At 40.2% G+C, this 21956-nt stretch overlaps 1 protein-coding gene across 1 annotated transcript in view; it reads right to left on the reverse strand.

The window, feature by feature from the left end:
- The window catches only part of Fhit (fragile histidine triad), a 1358514-nt gene that overhangs the window by 1317946 nt on the left and 18612 nt on the right, over positions 1 to 21956 (reverse strand). Inside the window, exon 2 of the mRNA XM_028787201.1 lies at positions 7679 to 7727. The gene's annotated coding sequence lies outside the window, so the exon portion shown is untranslated. The remainder of the gene's footprint in view (positions 1 to 7678; positions 7728 to 21956) is intronic.

Below are 21956 nucleotides of genomic sequence, written 5' to 3' on the forward strand. Positions count from 1 at the left end.
GTTCTACATGCCAATACCTGATTCAGAAAAGAATATGTGGTACTTCTAGGTGATTAAAGAATCTTTTCTTTTAAAGTGAGACACATTGAGAACAGTCTCATTGGTCAATGGGTGCTGTCATATCTGCATGAGGCTCACCAAAAATAAAAAAACAACAAAACAAAACAAACAACAAACTAAAGTAATAATAATAAAAAAAACAAGACAATCAGTCTAATTAGGAGTCAACACAGTGAAGGAGGAAGAGGAAAAAGGGCAAGATAGGAACTGCGATTACATCATTGAACCAGGGAACTATCAAAACCTATAGGCACACCCTTGTAGACTTCCTTTTTCTTAGGCAAATGAGTTTTGTTTTGAGGAATTTAAATGAAAGTTGGTGGAACAATTCACAAAATACTTGTCAGTGCCTAGCGATCTGTTACCAGTTTAATGCTCAGATCCCTCTCTCCCTGCAGCACCATCAAAGGCACCCTGGTGGGTCCCCACTTGCCTAACACCAGGGGAAAGTGAGTTTCAGTTGGATTCCTAACTTTCAGAGCCAGGGTTCTGGAGCATCTTCCCATCAATCATGACATCCAAGAGACTCAGCAGGCAGACATTGGGGGTGGGAAGCTTTTTCATCTTAATTCCCTTATTTTTTTTTTAAAGCATTTCAAGTTGACTTTTTGATTATTTGCAGCCAAAAGCGTCTTCAATGATAAATCTATCTTTGCATAATTAGCAGGAAATTTATGTATCCTCCTTTGAGCAAAGACTCCAGAGAAAATGGTACAGAGATCCATATTTCTGCCAACATTCTCCCAAATCCTTACATGATAGATCTTAAGTGATTATTTTCCAAAAAGGAAAGACAACTGAGAAGCCAGAAAAAAAAAAAAGATGAATTATGCAATCAGCTGACACTCATCTGAGAACTATAGAGTGCCCAACGGATGGTGAAGCCTCACCTTTTCTCAATGTTGAATCGGGGCTGCATCATTTAGAAACACCAATCGCTACTGTAGGTCATCATTCCTGGGAATAATCTCCCTTTCTCATTTCAAGAGCTTTAACACACTTGGCCTTAGGGGAGTGTCTAAAGAAAAAGTTATCACAGGCAATTCGAATCATCAAATCCTGTCACCAGTAAGGACTTTTTTTCTCTAAGGCTTAAATACATTGAAAGGAATGTGCCAGACCCCACAAAGGACAATGAATAAATGTAAGCATAGGCTGCTCTGCCTTGCTTAAAACTCCTTTTCCCTCTAAAGGCAGGAGAGTGGGAAATGGGATTTCCTGGCATTGGAGATAAGCTGGATGTGCCCCTTAAGGTAGTGGAGACCAGCACCAGCCTCCTGGCAGGACTTTGCATGGAGACGGTGATAGGATTCTGGGACCATGGAGAGTTTGACCTTGAAGTGACACTAAAGAACACAATCTCTTTTGCCTAGACACAGCAAAGCTTTCTACCACTGCATGGGCAAGAAGCCCCAGAGGATGGCTGCCGTAAGGGTTTGTCCTTGAATGGTTTATGCTCCAGCAGGCCTGCTGTACTTCTACACCATTGGCCACAAGGAAGTAGAAAGCACAGATAGCACCATGTCAACTTTTCCAATATTTAAAGGAAAGATAGAACCAAGTATGTACCCATGCATTATTAAAATTGTATAACTATTCCCTCCAGAATGAAACAGTTCCTACTGGAGGAGGAAGGAAAGGGAGAGGCATGATCATGTGACTCACAAAGCTCAGTGACCTTCAAAACTCACAAGGCTCCTTCCCAAGGTTATATAAGCAGTAAACAATTGCTTCTAAAGAGGAGCTTTTCGGGGACAGCCAGTGACCCAGTTTCTGAGTAATCTCTGTGGTGCAGTAGGATTTTCTATATCACCTGTGCTCCCCAAAGTGTTCCCTCGACATTCACTAGTTCTCCAAGATGATGTGGCTGGACTAGGTTCTTGGTGCTCTGTCTGGGAAGTATAGATGGTTGTTAACATCTTCCCAGGAAGAGTTATACCACAAAAGCCGCACATTAAGATTTAAAACAGCATTCCAGAATGACACTTTTAAATCAGGATTCAAACTCGATTTGTATTTTCACGTGGTTTGACATGTCCTGAGCTTCTAAAGGACACTGCACTCCCAGGACAAATTCTTCTTAGTCATTCAGTATATTCACTGCTATCCAATCTGCTGCTGTGTAAAAGAAAGGCTAGCTCTGAAACGAGAGGCTCTGTTGCTGATGAACAATGTTAAATATTTTTAAACAGGCACACAAAAGGCGATAGCAAACTCCTTTTATTTTAATTCACTTACAAAATGTCACACCCACTTATAAGGAACTACTTGATTCTGATTCCCCTCGCTGTAGCGGGAATTAATGAGGCCTGAATGTAAAGGAAGCACGTAACATGCATGGCACTTCAGACTGTTGAGATTCCCAAACAATACAAAAGCATTTCAAGTCACACATGGGATGTGAAGTGAAAATGTTCTTAGAGGGAATAGTCTCTAATAATACTTACCTACTTCATAGAATGCTGGGAAGCTCTATTAACACCAGCAGAACACTTTGAGATCTTCAAATAAAACCATGAGAGAAATGCAAAGTATTATTACTATAGCTCTGAAATAATTTCACACCTAGGGATGAGAAAACCCCAGGCCAAGTTTTACCACTTCTCTTCTTGCCTGATAAACAATAAGTGCCAGGCATGGAGGTGGTAACAGGCAGAAGGAAGACATCAGGGGTCCTCTGTCACTACAGTTTTGGATTCTCCTCCAAGTCACTTTAGGAAACTTGCAGGGGAAATTGAGTCCTTTAAAGGGAAGGTTTAAAATCAGGATTAAATTTTCATTGTTTTCTACCAGACCAAACAACAAACAGCAGGTGTGTTAACAGATGTCAGGACTGCTGCTCAACAACTGAGGCCCCCAAGCAACACGGTCGTACGTCACAGGCGATGGTAGTAGTAGTAACTCATACGGAGCACCACCAACTTAGCTATGGAAAAGGAATGACAAGATACAGACAGAACTCCTCAGAGTCTGCCTGCAATCAGTACTGTGGGGCATGCCACCCACCCTGAGCGAGGGATCCAGTGAGGACCTTGAGCATGCTACACAAGCACGTTCTAGCTTTCCATAACAGGCCTCCTGATTAGCATAACAACTGGAGTGAGAGCATTCATCACAACTGTCCTGATTAAGACTATTAACTCTAAGGATATCTGATACTAGTTGTGCTCAGGACAAACTACTTAGTTTAAGGCTTACTTTCCATATCAATAAAATAGAAACATTTGTCTGATCTACCTACTACTATCTTCTTCATATGGTATTAGTAGACACTGGGGAAAATAATATTTGAAACCACATTTTAATTATAGAATACATTAAAAATTTACACATTAAAAGAAATAACCAACTGGCTCAATGTGGAAACAATTACATCATTGTGATAATGTAATAATTACCTATAGGTTTAGGCTATATTACATAATATAACTATATTAGAAAACTGTGGGAAATAGAAGAAGTAGGAATAGGAAATGTCAGCATTAGGACTATTGCCCAGAGTCACAAAGCTAGCAAGCTGCAGGACCAAACTTGAAGGCATTCTTCCTAACATTTTAGCTGAAGCTCTTCCCAGCATGCAATGCAACCATGTTACTTTGTCACAATAGAGGAGAGAACAAATGTAATGTCTCTAAGAGAACAGTCATTAAATACATTGTTCTAGGACCTGCATAGAACAGGAGGAGTTAATACAGAAGACATAAGGGGAAACTTGCCGTTCTGTTCTCAGGAAACCATAGGAACACCAGAGGCCCAAAGAATGTTTTCAACCACATTTTACACATTAACAAAAAAGAGTTCAGCGGAATAAAAAATATTGAAAAGAGAAATTAAAATTCAAAGAAAAGAATAAAACAAAGAATTGTTTTGTTTTGAGATGTTGGGATAAATGAAAAAAAAATGGCAGCCTCTTTGCAGGCCTGAACCACAGGGAGCCCAAGAACCCAGACAGTAAACAAATGACTTTCCTGCCTATCCTCTGGGTCTGCAAGAATTCTATACTGTTTGAGAAGCCACTGGAAGGGAACTTCTTTGTACCCAGGACTGAAATCATGGGGAGCTCACCAAAAATGTGCCTTTTAGAGATCCATGTTGGTGATCTACTGTAAAACATTCAGCTCTTATACAGAATGGAAGGAGGTAATGGTGTCTTCATTGTAAAGCTCCAACCATAGCCATTTACTCTAAATCTAGGGCACTAATGTATAACCTATTACTTAGGATTCTCAAATTGTAAGCAAGATAAACCAACTAGCTAACTAGATTACTGAAGGGCAACTGGAGGCTATAAATACGGCAGGGAGCCCATCAGGGGCCATGACAGACATGGTAGCCAATTAACAGGAATTACTAGCTGTGATCTCATAGGTATGGTCAGGGCAGAATATCCTCCTGCAACAAGGGAGAATGCTTTAGATAAAGGTTTGAATTCCGGAGAACAAGCACATACTTTGGTTAGCTTGTGGCCACCCTGAGTGCAGGGCTGCCAGAGTCTTCTACAGCATGCACCCAAAGGAAATCTGAGCACTGTGAAGAGAAAAGAGATAGATGGCCAAGGGGAAATAGGCTCTCTTTAAACTTTCCTAACAATCTACCCAGCAGAAAATCACTAATTCTCTCAGATTATAAGTTAAGATTATAGCAATTAGTAACTGAGTAACTGACCATACACAGTAAACAGGTCCATCTCTCTGATGTCCACAAAACTTAGCCCTGACCCTTTTTATTTTTGCTTCTGAAACCTTGGTTCTTGGTTGTTTTTTTTTTTTTAATTACATTTATTGATATTCTCCCCCCACCCACACACTTCTCCCTCTTCTCTCTCTGTATGTGTGCATGTGTCTGTATATTTGCACATGACATAGGACACAAGTGGAAATCAGAGAAATCACGTGGTACTTAGTACTCTCCATCTGCCATGTGAGGCCTGAAGACAGAATGTTCATTGCCATCAGGGTTCGAAGCAGCATCTTTATCTGCTAAGCCATCTTCCCAGACTCATGCTCCATGTCTATTAAAAGTAAACTTCTCATTTGATGCCTGAGGATAAAGCAAGAATTCCTCTCTTTTTGGTAGTAATAATGAGTTCATTTTGAAAACACTATCAGGAAACATGTTTTTTAAAAAAAGGTAGTCCAGCATGGTGGTGCATGTCTTTAAACCCAACATTCAGGAGGCAGAGGCAGGTGGATCTCTGTGAGTTCAAGGCCAGCCTGGTCTACAAAGCACATTCCAGGATATCCACGGTTGTTACAGAGAAACCCTGTCTCAAACAAACAAACAAAAGAATAGGAACTTGGCACCTGGCCCTGGCTCTGTGCCTAGCAGTGCTTGGAGCTCTTACTGAAGATTCAGTAGGTCGTACTACCCAGATCAAATCATGTAGCTAAAAACTACCAGTAACTTCAGTTTCAGGGATATCTGACACATTTTGCTTCCAAAGGCACCTGTACTCAAATGGACATACCCACACACAGGCACACACAGACAGACATAATTAAAAACAATTTAAAATTTAGTCATTAAAGTTTAAAAGAAGAGACAATGGGGGGGGGGATGGCTCAACCCATAAGGAGCTTGCTATACAAGCAGTAGGACCTGAGCTTGATCCCAGCATCTACATAAAAGAGGCTGCCATTAGCGATCCCATTACTGGAGAGTCAGAAACAGGAGGATGCCTGCAGCTGGCTGGCTAACCAATTGGTATGCTCCAGGTTAAGCGAGGAAGTCTCAAAAGGTAAGTCAGAAAGCAACGGTGGAAGATACCTGATGTCAACCTCTGTCCTACACACATGCACACAAACAACACTTATATACTTACGTACTCATGCACACCCACATGTGCACACACATATACATATAAATACACAAATAAAAATGTACTTTTCAAAATATCTAATAAATTCATAAGGCTGCTACTACTTATGAGGAGGAGGAGGAGGAGGAGGGAGAGGAGGAGGGAGAGGAGGAGGCAGGGGGCAAGGACATGGAAGAGGAGGGCGAGGAGGAAGCAACAGTAACAGCAGCAGCAGCAGGTGACATCAGCTTATCATGGAGCAGGACATGCTCTTGCACAGTAACCACATGAGGCAGTATCTATCTTTTCATCTCCATTTCACAGACAGAGAAGAGAATAAACACACAAAGAGAATGAACAATTTGTTCATGGTCCACTAACTAAAGCAGACAAAACCCAACTCTGACTCCAGACTACCAACTCAACAAAGAATTCTCACCAAGACAACAGATACACTGGGAAAACGGCCCCTTCTCTAAAAGAATGTGAACATCAAGCCACACCATCTAGTTGCAAAGTCCCCAAGATAGCTATATCATCTATAACTCTGGTAAGCTGTGAGCACATAGGATTAAATGCTATCAATTGCCTCCATGTTCCCGGAAATGGCTCAAGGGCTGTAGGGCGGGGAAAATGAGAATCATTTACATCTTCATAGGGCAATTTCTTTACTATGGCCACCTACTACATCAAAATTCCAAAGACAGCCAGGATCCATGCACCAGAATTTGGTCACCTGAAAGTAAATCCTCCAAACAGTTTTTAGCTCTAATGATTCAAAAGAGATTTTTCTCCAATTTCTTTGTAAAACTATACTTTACTCTCAAAATGATCATTAAAAACTCAAGTTTGTCATAAAGTTAAAAATAAGTTAAAGTAGAAAGTAAATCAAATTGGCTTTTCAACTTTAACCAAAGTGGTCACAGCCATAGTTATTATAATAAAAATGACAGACAAAAAAAAACTAAAATTGTCAAAAACATAATTGATGATGAAAACAAATGTAAAATTATGGCGTTTTTCACCTTGGCCTCCAAAGACTCTTGATGAAAGCGCAGCCCTATAATTCCTCAGAGTGAATTCTCTAAATTAAAATACTTCATGCAGAACAGAAATTAAACAATGAATCAAAGAACACTGCTGTACAGAGGTATGCTTATAAATATACCTACAAAAAGGAAACAATTACATTTTTTCCATGTAAAAACCAACTCAACCATAATGTTTCACAGGAGACTGAGCTGCTATTTCTCCCTATTGCTTGGAGCTTAAAAGTTCACTTCCTGTAAGTTGCTTAGGAAGGATCCAGTGTGACTGGGTGGAAGGTAATCAGCCCCATGAAACTGGAAGGTGGTCACCAGGATACAACACCAGCTCCTCTACGCAACTGCACAACTCACTTCTGTGATAAATCTCATCCAACCTGACTGAAACGCGGCTCTGCATTTTATTTCAAATGCTTTGTTTGGCCAGCTGGTTTTTATTTAAATATTGACCAGGAGTGGTACCAGTGCATTCTTTCTCCATTGAGCATTAATCTTAGTAAACTTAGCTCTACTGGAACGTCTTAACTGCCGAAAGGAAAGCAAAAGTCAGCAAACATGCAATCGCATTTGGCCACCCTCAGCACATCATTGTATTTGTGCCTGCTCTCCACTAACTATTGCTCAGCACTTTTGCCTAAGAGAGGGGACGAGCAGGTGGTTAAGGAAGTTGTCCTGTCAGCTGTATCTTTAATCCAAGTGTTTAAATCTCTGAATAAAAGAAAAATCAATGTGGTAAAGGCAATGTTTGTCAAGGCCATGTAATAAATACACTTACCTTTCCAGACTCTTCTCAGTGGATTTCCCTTCTTTGCTGGGCTTCAAGGCTGCAAGGAGATTAAAACAAAAGACTAAGGTATTTGAGAGTAAAGCACCATGCTTCCTTTCCATGTTTTTCAACAGAATTTCCATCTGTTGTGGAAAGTGGTGCTAGCTAGATACACCATTGACTTGTGCTTCACAGCTGCCCAAAAGGCCAACCAGAGACACAGACAACTATGGTTTTAATGTCTTCTAATGCTTTGTGTATCAAAATTTAGTTTCTACCATGAGGCATGAAGAGAATGAAAATTTAATCTGAATCTGGTTAGGAGGAGGACACTGAGAAATCATTAGATGAGAATAAGGTTACTAGGCTAGAGGCTTCAGGATTGAATTTTGAAGCCCACTGGCTTTATAGAGAGAAGGAAAGAGATCACATAGCCATGACAAGGATGACAAGAGGCAGAGTATAAATGTGTGTGTGTGTGTTACAAGAGGAGTATGATCTGTTAAAACATTTGTGAAATATATACAATCATGCATATGTCCACACACACCAACATTCCCTGTTGATCCTGGTATGTGATGATCTGTAAAGCAGACTTGGTGTTTTGCCATGAGAATACCATTGCCAGATGCAGCCCCTAGATCTTGCACCTTCAGAACCACTATCCAAATAAACTTTTGAGATTTTTATAACTGATCCATCATTGTATTATTAGTAATGGAAGACGGGCTAACACAGTTACAAACAAAAACAGTACACTGTATCATACAAACCTCACCAAATCTATAGCCAAACCTTTTGGGATATGAACACCTCAGCAGTGAATGGCTTATAAACTGTGGGGTTGGAAGGCATATTAGACATGAGCACAGCACGTGTAACCTGAACAAGCATCTATGTTCTTAGTCCTGCTAGCATCTTTTTCATACAGCTTATTTCCACTTGCCACAAGATATTTTACTTCAGGAATATTATTCCATTCATACAAGGTACACGGCCCTGCCTGGAGTTCTGCTTAGCATTTGTTGTCCATGAGAGGAGATGGCAGATGCCAAGGCATGCACAACCTCCCTTTCTTTGGGAAGAACTCGGCCTTCTTTTAGGAGAAACCCACAGGAGAGCAGAAGCTACAACTTCACATTGCAAATCAAGTCGTTACTTGTTAACTTCCCGCTCACTAAAACATACTACCCACAAGCCACGGTCTTGTCAATGGGATCTCTGAGAACACTGAGAAATGACAACTGGCGAGAAGTGATAGTGCTGAAGGTTCCGAAGACTGTGGTGCATCCACCGTTGTTCACAGAGTTGTTCTATGAAAGTATTGTACTCTGTCTCTTCTCATATTCGTAGCTAGGTTCCCACTCATCCTAAAATTTCAGGAGTTGAGAATTGTTAACTACTACACAGTTTTTTTTTCCTTCAATATTCTAAGTGATGGTTTTAGGTCTTCCTGGACTATTTCCCTTGGCATTTCTTAACTTCAACAAAGAATATGTTACCACTCACAGATGACCACCAAAGAATAGACCATAGTCATAGGCAATGCTATAACCCTTAGAATATTAACACAGGCACCTGCATAGAAAAGTATCACAGTTGTTTTCATGTTCTTTCTAGTTCCATAGAATATAATAGAGTTGGGAAAGCATAATTTGGACTAGAATAAATGGAATTTTATATTTCCTTCTATGAAATGTGAGAGATTTATGGTCTGAAATCCTTTCTATTTCAAATATATAGAAATGCTAAGCAACATAGAAAATTATCAGTGCAAAAGAGAAAGACCAATATAAAAAGACAATGCATTTGAATTTTCTAGAATGAAAGCCATGAGTCCTCTTCAAACCACATCAAAATCATATAATAAAGAATAAAAAATCAAAACTTAGATGCACCCAAATGATACTACAGAACATTCGAGGCAGAATGGCAGTCCTGAACTGAATCAGAAAAGGACAACAAAGACATCCACAAAAGGACACGTTACCCATGCGTACAAATAAAAGCAAGACAGTGATGGTGGAACACGGTCAAAGTGCTCAGAATTTAACAATTCACTAAACTACACTTATGCTGTTATTCAAAAATGGTACATAAATGACATTAGTCAGATTTCAAAAAAAAAAAAAGATTGTTGTCTGTTTACAGGAGTTCACTTTGAAAAAATACATAAGATGTAGTTTAATACAGAGAAATTCATATCAGAAGGAAAAAATGACCACAGAAAGTTTACAGAGCTACCTAATAATGAATACTGATCATAATTCAAGTTTAAAGAAATAATCATAATTCTGGTTATAAAGAAGAGGGAAACACCAGTGGTGTTGTCTTAGTCAGGATTACTGTTGCTGTGATGAAAACCATGACCAAAACAAACTTGGGGGTGAAAGGGTTTCTCCAGCTTACACTTCATCATTGGAGGATGTCAGGACAGGAACTCAAACAAGGCAGGAACCTGGAGGCAGAAGCTGATGCAGAAACCATGGAGGGATGCCGCTTCCTGGCTTGCTCCCTATGACTTGCTCATCCTTCTTTCTTATGAATCCAGGATCACCAGCCCAGAAGTGGCAACACCATAATGGGCTTGTCCCTCCACCATCAATCACTAATTAAGGAAATGCCCTCCAGTGGGAGCTTATGAGGCCATTTTCAATTAAGGTCCCTCCTTTCAGATGATTCCAGCCTGTGTCAAATTGACATAAACTAACCAGCACAGATGATGGCAACCAGTGCATAAGGGTTGCAAATTAAATGCAGCTGAGAACATGGGACATGCGATAAGTAGCTTAGGAGGAAGTCAGAGTATACATCTGATGAACCTGTTAAAGTTAGCTAATATTTCCTACATTACCACATACTCTCACACCATGCTCACAACATTCACACAAAAACTGCCTAAGAACAAACACTCTGGATAAAATGGCAAAATGCAGCATACAACCCATATCAAAGCGGCACAATAAAATGTTTATAGAGTCTTCCAATCAAATAATGTACAAATTGGAAAAGCCAATGGAACTGTCATCAATATTAATAAGGATGGTGTGAAAGCAAGTCACAGAAGGTCTTTCTTGGTATTGTTCCATTTGCACGCATTTCAAAAGGACAAAAATAAATACTAGGTTGCTTGGGAATATAATGTAAGTAGAAAGAAAAATCTAAAACTGAAAGCAAAGAAATGTCTTATAGAGAAGTCAGATTCTCTCTCTTCGGAGTAGTGGTAGATACAACAGGGAAAACATGGAGGAATTTGTATGAGGAAAGGGAGTTAATGGTCAATTTATTATTTTCTTCCATATATTTGGACATTTTCAAGAAAATGTGCATTTCAAAATCCATTTGAATATATTCCCTGCTTCCTTTGGATTGTTTGGTTTTCTCCTGAGAAGGGAACCTCACTATATACCCTAGAGCTGACCCCCGACCCTCAGGATTCCTTTCTCAGCCTCCTGAGTGCTAGGGATAAAACATGCCCACAGTATCCAGGTGTCCATTTCACAGCTTAAAAACATAAGGTACTGATTGCCAAATAAATAGAAAATTTCAAATCGGTGGAGAAAACACTATAAAGAGGCTTAATGAATGCTCTGGAGAAGACGGGAAGAGAAGGAAAAGGAAGCCAAGGGAAGCCTGGTGAACACAGCACGAGAGATATCATTTCCCAGAGGTTAGGCAGATCAGTAGCTGCCCTAACTGGAGCAGAAACACCTAGTAAAATATTTGTTCCAAAAAATACTTTTTTAATCTTTAAATTTTTATAAGTAATACATTAAGAAGCTTTGACATTTAAATATGGGGGAAACTATAAGTGAACAGGCAGCACAACAGAGCTAACAAAATGACTTAGTCAAGCTTGAAGCTAGTAACAATGGGAGAAATAAATACTATTTGTCTATTGTTCCATAACAAATCATTCAAAAATGTCTAACTTGCAAAGATAATTATTTAGTATCTCCTCAGTTTCTAGAGATCAGGAATTCTGAGAGTACAGGAGAACGGCTTTGCAGAATGCTACAATGCCTCCCCTCACTTGAAGACTTGGAAGCTAGAACCCAGACTCATGCAAAGGCTCCTTTGGCCACATAATTGTCAACAGTCTCTAAGGTTAGCTAAGATTTTTGCGTTAACACATGTGACCACTCCCTATGGCTTGAGGCTCCTCAAAATATAGAGACTCCAAAGTCATGTGTCCCCAACAGAGCCAGGCAAAAGTTACACTTTTTACGAAGAAGGATCAAAAGTCACACAGTGCTATTGGCACTGCACACTCCCTCTCCCAACAAAGACATGCACACCTCCAGGGGAGTGACGTCCATCAGACCGCACGATCACATGGGCAGAGCACCTGTGCTGGGGCAAACTTGCAAGGGGAACTCAATGATTCTCGGGATCCAGTAGCAATCAAGCAGTGAGTGCTCTCTTCTCACAGACTTAAAATGGGGAAAGAATTGTAAAATGGGGTTTTAAAACTATGTTTGAAGGGACTAGAGAGCTAACTCAGCAGACAAAGACACTTGCTGCCAAACAAAACAACATGAGTTTGATCTATGAACCTCCACAATAGAAGGAGAGAACCAACCAATACCTGCAGGTCATCTTCTGACTTCCACAAGCATGCCATAATGTACATGATCCTACAGACATACCCACACATTACACGTGCATACACAAATAAATAAACAAAAGCTCTTTTTATGAAATAGGCTTTAAAATTTGTCTTCATGGCAGCTTCCCTTTAGGGGCTAGTGGTGTCTTAAACAGCTTTCGTCTTCCCTGCAATGTCTTGTGATGACTATGTGTTGTGTTCTGTGTGCTTATAGTCTCTGACCTTAATCTTATGTTATTTTAAACCTATATCTATTATTGTGCAGACATGCCTGCTTTGTAAGCCCCAGATTTTATCCCAACATCCCTAATCACCCAAGAAAATACTTACTGAATACACAAACGCAAGTGCATCTTATGTATAGCTTTTATAACATTTTTAGTGCCTGAAAGTGTGTGTGTGTGTGTGTGTGTGTGTGTGTGTGTGTGTGTGTGTAACAGGAGCAAGACAGAACGCAAAAGTTCTTGTTCTCATGCTCCAAATACCTATCTCTAGACAAAAGTCAGGAACCACCTCTCAAAATCAGCATTCTCTTTCTTTTGACTCCCAAATCCAAAGACCTGCACCTGCACCACCAGGTAAACAGTCTCCCCTCCAGCTACAAAGCTGTTCTACCCACCACTCACCCCCAGCCTAATCTCACAACATTCTGTTCCATAGCAGACAGCGTCTACACCCTTCAGATGACCTTCTGCAAGACATAAATTAGATTTAAATGAATCCAAATAGGTTTGGGCTTCAGCTGCTCCTCAAAGAAATAAGCATGGAACCAAAGTAGAACAAGCCAATAACAGACTGATTTATCTTGGTGTTTTCTCACAGCTTTACAAACCCCCACACCCCTCAGTCCATGGCCTAGCCCCCGGATACCTTACAAACCTATCTGAATGTAAAGCAATAGCCTTCCCAAGTATACAGACAGGCTTACTTGCAAGCTATTTCTAAGAACTGTCCAGCTGCACCTTACATAAGACAAGGTTCCCCGGAACTGAGGCTTTTGCTGTGCCGTCAAATTCTGCAGCCTTCACCCGACTTAACTGCCATGTTGAGGGATTGGTTATTGACCTTTAAGTCTGTAACAATTATCTACATAGCTATGAAAGAGGCTGTGCATTCAGGTACAACAGTGAAGACACTGAATAAATTCAGTGCTCATTTTCATTTTTATGCTACATTCAGTGAGCTGTTACTGCAGACAAATTACTGCAACAGTCTTTCAAATGATAGCCAATTTTCAACTAAGAGAAGATTCTTAAACCACTTTCTGAAACCTTTTTCTACATATCGGTGAAAAACCAGGCAGTTGGAAAACAGGTCTGGTTAAACCACCTGATGATAAAGGAATATTTTTAAATACATGGAGTTATTTGACAATCTGGATAGCGATTTACACACTCACAAGAAATAACAGCAAGGCCTCCAAACCTAACGTTTTCTCCTGTATAGTGTCAGAAATTGTATTTGAATTTATAGCTATATATTCTATGTGCAATACTTGGACATACTTAGGGTTCAGAATAGCCTTTACCTTTGTGATTTACCTTATGTTGTAAAAAATAATTGGAAGCCCTTCCTCAAATTCATAACTTCAAGAATGACTTGCTCTGTGGTGCAGCTATGTCTTCTGGAAGCGTGTCTAGCGAGGAACAGGCCCTCAGCAAGGCTAGCTTAATAACGGAGTATGTTTTCACTAGTGCTAGTATACGATGATTCGTAATTCTAATGCTATGGCTGCTTTGGAGATTTGTTCCTTGATTTCATCCACTCCCTTCTCCTATTTTATATTTCAGAGTTTCATAAAACAGAAATCTCTCTTTGCTCAAGCCTGCCCTCCATGGCCAAAGGCATATACCCGTGCACCCTATCCCACCCCACTCCACACACACAGCACACCCGTGTCATACCTGCTCAATACTGTCGTATTTGCTAGACATTGCAAAAGTAAATTTGCCAAGCAGCATGAGATCTGAAAATCATTAGGTGACATCTGAGGAACAGAATGCTAGGCGGTCAATAATTACCACCTCAAGATTTACAGAATTCCAGGCAGATCAAATTCCATGAAATCTCGGGGAGCATGACCTGAGTGGGCTGGTGCCCTGAAAATGGAAGGTCAATGAGTTTGTCTGACCACCAGACAGGACTAGAACATACTGGACTAATCTCGGGAGGAGACAATGTGGCAATGTGACATTTGCACAGGGGTGCCCTAACATGCCCCTGGTATGTTTTCTCGGAACAGGATGACATTTCAAGTCAAATAGCTCTGTTCCCAGCCCTCCACAACAGCCCTCCCCCAAACTCTACTAGTCTGAATTTGAGAAAAAGAGGTTCATCTTTAGGAAAAACTGAGGGTATATATGCAGATACAGGCTTAAAAGAATCTGTTTTTAAAGGTGCCCAACTAGATAGTGAGTGTTTACCCTCATTTGTTACCTTTCTGGCATTTCTTAAACTTTAGTCTAAATACTTGCTCTCATCTGAACAAATTCTTCCTCTCAGATGCCCATACTGAACACTTTTTAAAGCATAACGAAATTAGTTAGAAAGCTATGTAACCAAGAGGTTGAGAAACTGACTGTCAGTGCTACGGTCTCAGCAAGCCCCTGCTGCTCTGAAGTCACTGCAGTTACCATGAGTCACCTTTCCTGCATAGAAGAAATTGGAAGCGCTAAGAATGCGATCTCCCCATTTTGTTTCTACACTTGCCAACTCCTAACTCCTCCGTACTGTGAGAAGCCCCCTTGAGCAAAGGCCAAGAAGAGGAGGTCTACGTCTCCCAGACTAGCAAAGCCCTAGGGTACGTGTTACCTCCACCAGAGAGCTTGTATGTAACTCGTTGAACCAGTACCCACCCTGAGTTCCTGACGCCTGTTCTGCCAGACCCTACTCTACCTCAGGACTAGGAAACAGTCTTCCAAACACCTGGTTCCTGGCCAAGGGTTCAAATGGCCCAGCTACGTCGTCAGGAAGGGGAGTCTGGTTGTGCCCTCCTCTGAACTCTCCATCTGGAAGATTCTCTGGCCTCCTTCCCTCTCATTTTTAATCTGACAGATACTGTTGGAAAGGGACCCTCAAAGCAGACCAAAGTTCATCTTCCCGTCTCTGCTTCTTGCCCTGCATAATCATGAGGGCAGAGGGAGGCTGGCACGGAGCAGGATGCCAGGAACTAAATGAGGGTCCCTGACCACTGGACTACATCAGTCCTGTGTTCCAAAGTCTTAATTAGCCCTTCTCTGCCTGGCACACCCATTTGCCCCTGGAACCCATGGAGGTGCAGGGTAAGATGCCACACTCACAGCAAGCATTCAACAAAATATTGGTTGCGGATGGCAGTCAAAGCCTGTTGGCTCGTGGCTTGGCAATAACATCAGTTTGGAAGTCTGGGCACCGGTAGCAAGATTTCGGCTCCCTGGTTCTGATGCAGGCAAATCTACCCAGCATTATTCTGGGTGATATTCAGCCTCCAGTGCAATTTGGAAGCAAAATGATCTTAACAAACAGAGGCAGACTTGACAGACAGGCTGCTGAGCCTGGGTACCAAAACACAGGATGAAAAAGCAGAAGAGAGGAAGGATATACAGCAACGGAAGAGAGAAATGCCATACAGGGAAGCACAATCACAGGGCTAGTTGCCCCCATGCTATCTATGACTCTGAAGTAAGCTTCAAACATAACAACAGATGGGGCAGGGGAAATGAGAGGGGACGAAAGGAAAGGGAACAAATAGAGAAGGACCTCTTTGGCATTCTGATGCCAAGACAGAACACAGTAGAAGCAGTGAGCAGGCTCAACAGTAACACAGGAGAGGTTTCCAAAGACCATGAGTCTTAATTCTGTCCTGTTTGGCACCTCTTGAACTTCAATGACACACTGAAATTTGCCATTTTCCTAAGAGGACATTGATAAATACAATGGAAAGTCTGAATACATTTCCCCTCTGCATTCATTATCTCTGGCCCTTATCCACAGGCCTATTGCAGACTAAATTGGATTTTGGATCACTGGTACTAAGGCACTGCAATTAATTAACAATAGAAACATAATATTTATATCCAGGCCTAACAACATCTGACATTTAAACTATTCTGCCAGTCGGGCAAATTCCATTCGACAAATTTTCATTTTAATGAACATGACAGACCACAGCTTACATGGTAGGCCAAGATGCAGAAGCAAGTTGATTTCTTGGCATGTGCTTGCAAAGACTGGCCATGCCGCAGGAGGAAGAAGCTGGACAGCCATCAGAATAACAGAAAGACCTGGTCCACAATTCCATCCAGACAGACCAAGGACATACCACCCCTGTGACTCTTCTAAAAAAGACCCTGGGACAAGACTGCCCTTATTTCCTACATGAGCTCAAGGTTAAAGGCTGCATCTCATGATCCACTGGATAATAGTTCTACCTTTGGGCTTCTAGTATTTTCTTTGGGGCACTCAGATCCCTTAGTCCTTTGTAATTAAAAAGTGATAAACATTTTCCAAGGCATTTAATAATATGCAAAATACACAAAAGTTGGATCTGACACAGCTTTTTCAATTGGCACAAAACTGGCCTTCCGTATTTTGCCAGATGGTGTGTCTCAGTAAGTCCTCAATTTCTGACTCAGTGAGGGCACTGTCACTATGATGCTGATGCAGAGATGGTATTAAATGCTATCTTATTTTGCATTACACTAACACCATAGACTTAATATTTATTCTTGCTAAACTTTCATAGCTTAAAGAAGTTTTCATTCTTCTGTGACTCATTAGTTAACCTAACAGAAAGATGGCACAGATGAAGAAAAATTATTCAATACCATAAAAGCCATGTAAGTGTCCTGATCCCCACTGCCCTCTCCAAAACAGGTGAAGGACATATCGATGTCAAGGACAGTGTCAGGAAACAGATCTCCCAAGCACAGTGCTATTGTTCCTTTCATGGGTAAAGAACTAAAGGAAATGGGGTAAAAAGTGGTGTGGATTTACCTGCAGCCATCTCTACTACTCATAGAACGTGTATGTAAATTTTAATCACACATTACAACATGGATAGATGTTTCACAGATGTGGAAGCTAACAATTTGGTGCATCTTATATGCACTATGTAAGCAATTCTCCTTTGGGATAAGGATTTTGTTCATGAACTACAATCAGCATCTGAAATATCCACCTTCACGCTAGTGATTCACCCTGAAGCTGTATATGTGGTCAGATGCAAAATAGCAACTATGTTCCATGGCACTTTTAGTTATGGCCAAGATACCAGATTATTAATTCCTAGAAAGATGAAAGCATTCTTTTACACAACCTACTTAAGAACCAATAAAGTATTATTCAAATTAACACAATTTTGAATAGGGGCACGTACTTAAGAATGCTCATCTTAACAACAATATCTGATGCACATACTGTAAGTACTATTATGAAATCTATTGCACACTGAGGAACTACACAAAGGTACAGTTAACAGCTAATGAGCATTCCTAAATGCAAGTCCAAGGTCTGAGATGTGTGAATGGAAGTTAGGGAGAAATCCAAGTCCATTTCCCTCCTCAGTCTGTGAGCTACAAACCCAGTGGCATATGACAGCATCTACAAGCGAAACGGCATGGAGGAATCGATTCCTTTTTGGCAATAGTCAAATATCTTTTAAATATCAGGTATGAAACATTTTCAGACCACCAGATGCTTATATAATTTTGAAAAAATCAATTTTATGGAGCTGCTACAAGTAGTTTCATGTTTGTTAATGTCTGGTTATATTCTTGAAAAAAATAGAGGACTTACAAACCTAAAAATGTCTTTTTGAAAGCTGGGAAGCAAAACAGGGCCCAGGCAGGAACGATTGGGAAGTGTTTGGCAGAACACAAATGAATAGTCTATAACTTTACCATGCCATTATGGGTGACATGCTCTAAAATGGCCATATCAAATTCTGAACACAAAAGACTTAACATGCTTATTGTTGTAAACAAGGGCATTTGGTTAAATGAAAGTTCTATCAAAGATTAATGACTAAATTCAAGTGAGCACAAAGTAAAGGGTTATATATTTTCTGTGGCTTCAGTAATAACTAATCTAATAATGGCAAATGGAGGGTTATTGTTGATTCCTTTGCCTCTGGTTCATAAATTAGATAAAGCAACCTGGCAGTTACAGTACTTCAGAGTTTTATTCGACTAAGTGATTTTAAAGCTATCTCAAACTATAACAAAGTCATGACTTGAATGACTGCAGAATTGTACCTTGCTTTCTGTCATCACATTAAAACTTCACCAGTGTGAAGTAAAGCCTCTTCCTGTTAACTAAAAGGACTCTATGAAACCAGTTTCCATTGACAGGACCAAACCATTTAGACAGCAAGTGTCATTGATACAGTAGTATGTGATTCTCTGCTTCACCAGGGCCAAGCTTGTAAAATACAAACTGTAAGAGCAGTCCAGTGTTATTTATTTCCTTTGAATCAAAACCCAGGAACAGAGGAATTTCTCTGCTTAATGATTTTTTATAGTGCATTTCCAATTTCTCTCCAAAAGTTTATCGATCTGGAATACAAAAGCAGTTTCTTTCCCAACTGAAGAGGGTACAGAGCCCATGCCCAAGGTTATGCCTTACAATATGTCTCCCAGGGACAATAAGAGTGGCACTGATTGTACCGGGCAGCTGGGGTGTGGTGTGTCAGCCAAGGCACTGTATTTGAAAGGATGTGCTAACTCAATCTTAAGTCTTTTGATAGCAGCAAGCATCCCGAGCCTATGAGCTTGGAGATGAGGCTCACCTTCTGATTCACTGCCCTTCTCAAAGGCTGTCTCTTTTCCCATGTTTTCCCCTAGTGCCCTGATATGGTTACTTCCAATTATCATGATAACCAACAAGAACACTCGCCCTCTCTCCATATTTCATTCACATAATAAGAATCTGCAAGCTGTTTTGTATGACAGATAAGGACTGTGCGCTGAAGCAACTTGTTCTGCCTGTCAGCCTTCAAGAAAGCACAGCAATGAGATACAATCATGTCGACACTACCAGAGAAGAAGTGGGTCAAAGCATGGTCACTTGAAAACAGAATGTCAGCTATTCTTTCTACTTCAGTAACTCGATGGGGTGATACTCAAGACACACTCAGAAAGAAAGAAGAAAAGAAAGTCTACACCAAAACAGATAAAAACACTGCTAAAACCACTGCCCCCACATGTCCCTGAGCCGCCTTTTTGGCCTCTTTAAGAATCTGGTGTTAGCCAGACACTGAACAAGTAAGAGAATGTTGAAGACAGACACAGCCTCTGTCTTAGCTTAGTTCACAGTCGAAGGTAAAAGCCAAGTATTAATATGTATCTGAGATTAATGTAAAATAACACAGGATGTAAAGACTTGAATAAAAGGCCAAAACCAACTAAGTTACATGGGTCAGAAAACGTTTCCCCATCAAAGGGACATTAAAGCCAAAGTCTGACATGTACAGAGGCAGCCAGGTAAGGAATGAAGGGAACGAGTGTCAGACAGCTTTGTCCTTAGGATGTTTCCTTTCAAAGAAACCACTGGGATAAAGGCAGAGAGACAAGGAAACGATACCGTGCAGTCAATCACTGGGAGGTATTATCATTTCCTACCATTAAACCCTAGTTTAAAAAATTAAACAATTTAAATGTCAGTATAACTCTGTCCTGTCTTGCCACATAAAAGCAAAAGTTAATCATAAATATAATTCCTCATTGATCTATATATTAGGTAGACTTTCTTTTTAAAAGTTTAATTTATCTTGACTATACTGATTAAAACCCACAGGTTATTTTTAAAAACTTGTTTTGACAGCAGTGAAACTTGCAGCACATATACTACCATGAGCAGAAAATGTGTTCAGAGTACAAGTCCATGAAAATTAACACAAGCAGTTGGTAAATATAATTCACCAAAAAACACACTGAGCTAGATATTCAAATTTCATGTAATATATATTTATATCAAAACATCACATGGTACCCTATGAAATATGGAATCTTAAGTGTTAATTAAAAGTTTGAAGCTAAATAAGTAAATGAACAAAATAACTGTAACCATCCACATGCCCCAATGGGTGGGAATGAAGAAGAAACAAGGTCTTTGGTCTAATATTTGGGCCTAAAAATTCTGACTTCCTCTTGCAGAAAATTGTTTTGGATTATAACCCATGTCTTTCACAGCACACAACTTTTTTCCATGGGATCAACAAATTGGAAAGGAGAGGGGAACCAAACATATTCATGAGTGTGCCTGCCCTTTCTGCTAAACCCCAGAGTGTGCCATTTGAATTATTTTCTTTCCAAACTCAAAATCCATCCTCATAATCCAAAATCAATTTTAAAACTTGTATTAGCATAACCAAGGGTTGAGTCTGGCTCTAAAAACCCAATGTCTGAGTTGGGCTGCAAACATGGGAGAGTTTTGTGTTTAATGTCTGTAGCTATAAGCTACCAGCAATGGCTTCCTTAGATGCTTTAACATGAACAATTTATGGCTACTGCATGTAAATACAATGTGCCAACCATTATGATCAATAGCCCCATTCCACCTTTGAAGGATAGCAAACTATACCATCTTATGACACTTTAACACAAGGAAAGGGACTTAAAAACCAGCAGGAGCAAAGCTTCCCTTCTTCTGGAAGATAGGAATTGGCATGTTTATACTTTCTTGTATGAGAAGACATCTTCCCATACAAGAAAGTAACACCATGGGCCAGATGTTGAAGTGGAAGTGATTCAGGACAAATAGAATTACACTAATCTTAGTCACTTCTCCTCGGTAAGTTTCCTGAGCCCAAGTGCCTTTGCCCTGTCATATTATCACAATTTACTGCTCTTCATCCAATTTTGCATTCACCCCCAACTACACCTCTGGGTTTGGGTTTTCTTATGAGAGCCCCTACTTCATAGAAATAGTAAATAAAAGTGTATGCTTTCTCCTATTCTTTCTTAAATCAATTTGTCCCCTCTAGGAAAATTCTATTCCAGCATTACCATTCTTTGTTTCTAAGGAATTTAAGAAGTGTGATGATTGGTCATCACAGAAGTGTTCATGAAAAGAAGTCATCCTTACAGAATACAAAAACACCCACCAGCAAAAGTGGATGCAACTGAACATCCAAAGAAGACTTGGAAGCTCCAGATGACGTGAATAGATCCCATCCATGTCACTTTCTTGACTATGGATGTTAAACTACAGTTCTGCAAAGTGTTATAATTAGAAGAAACTGGGTAAAGTGTGCCCAGAAGTCTATCTATCACAGTCTTACAAATGCATGGGAATTTGTCATCTGAAGGGAAATTTCACCTAAAAAAAAATCTGAAACTCCTTAGATATGTTTACTAATCTGGTCAGATTTGAATAAGTATCAGAATTCACCTTTTTTATGTAGTATGTTAACAGTCATTATTAGTTTAGCAAATACTTGCTAAGTATTTATGTGCCAGATCCCACACTAGGCAGTGGAATCCAATGTCCATCCTAGTTTTTCCTTTTATGGACAGCAGACTCTAGACTAGTGGTTCTCAACCTGTGGGTCATAACCTCCTTTGGGGTCCCATATCAGATAGCCTGCATATCAATTTTTATATTATGATTCATAACACTAGCAAAACTAGAGGCTTAAAGTAGCCAAGAGGTAATTTTACGGTTGGGGATTACCACAGCACAAGGAACTGAATTAGAGGG

The sequence above is a fragment of the Grammomys surdaster genome, unplaced genomic scaffold (assembly GCF_004785775.1).
Source record: "Grammomys surdaster isolate TR1022 unplaced genomic scaffold, NIH_TR_1.0 125614, whole genome shotgun sequence".
NCBI lineage: Eukaryota > Metazoa > Chordata > Mammalia > Rodentia > Muridae > Grammomys > Grammomys surdaster.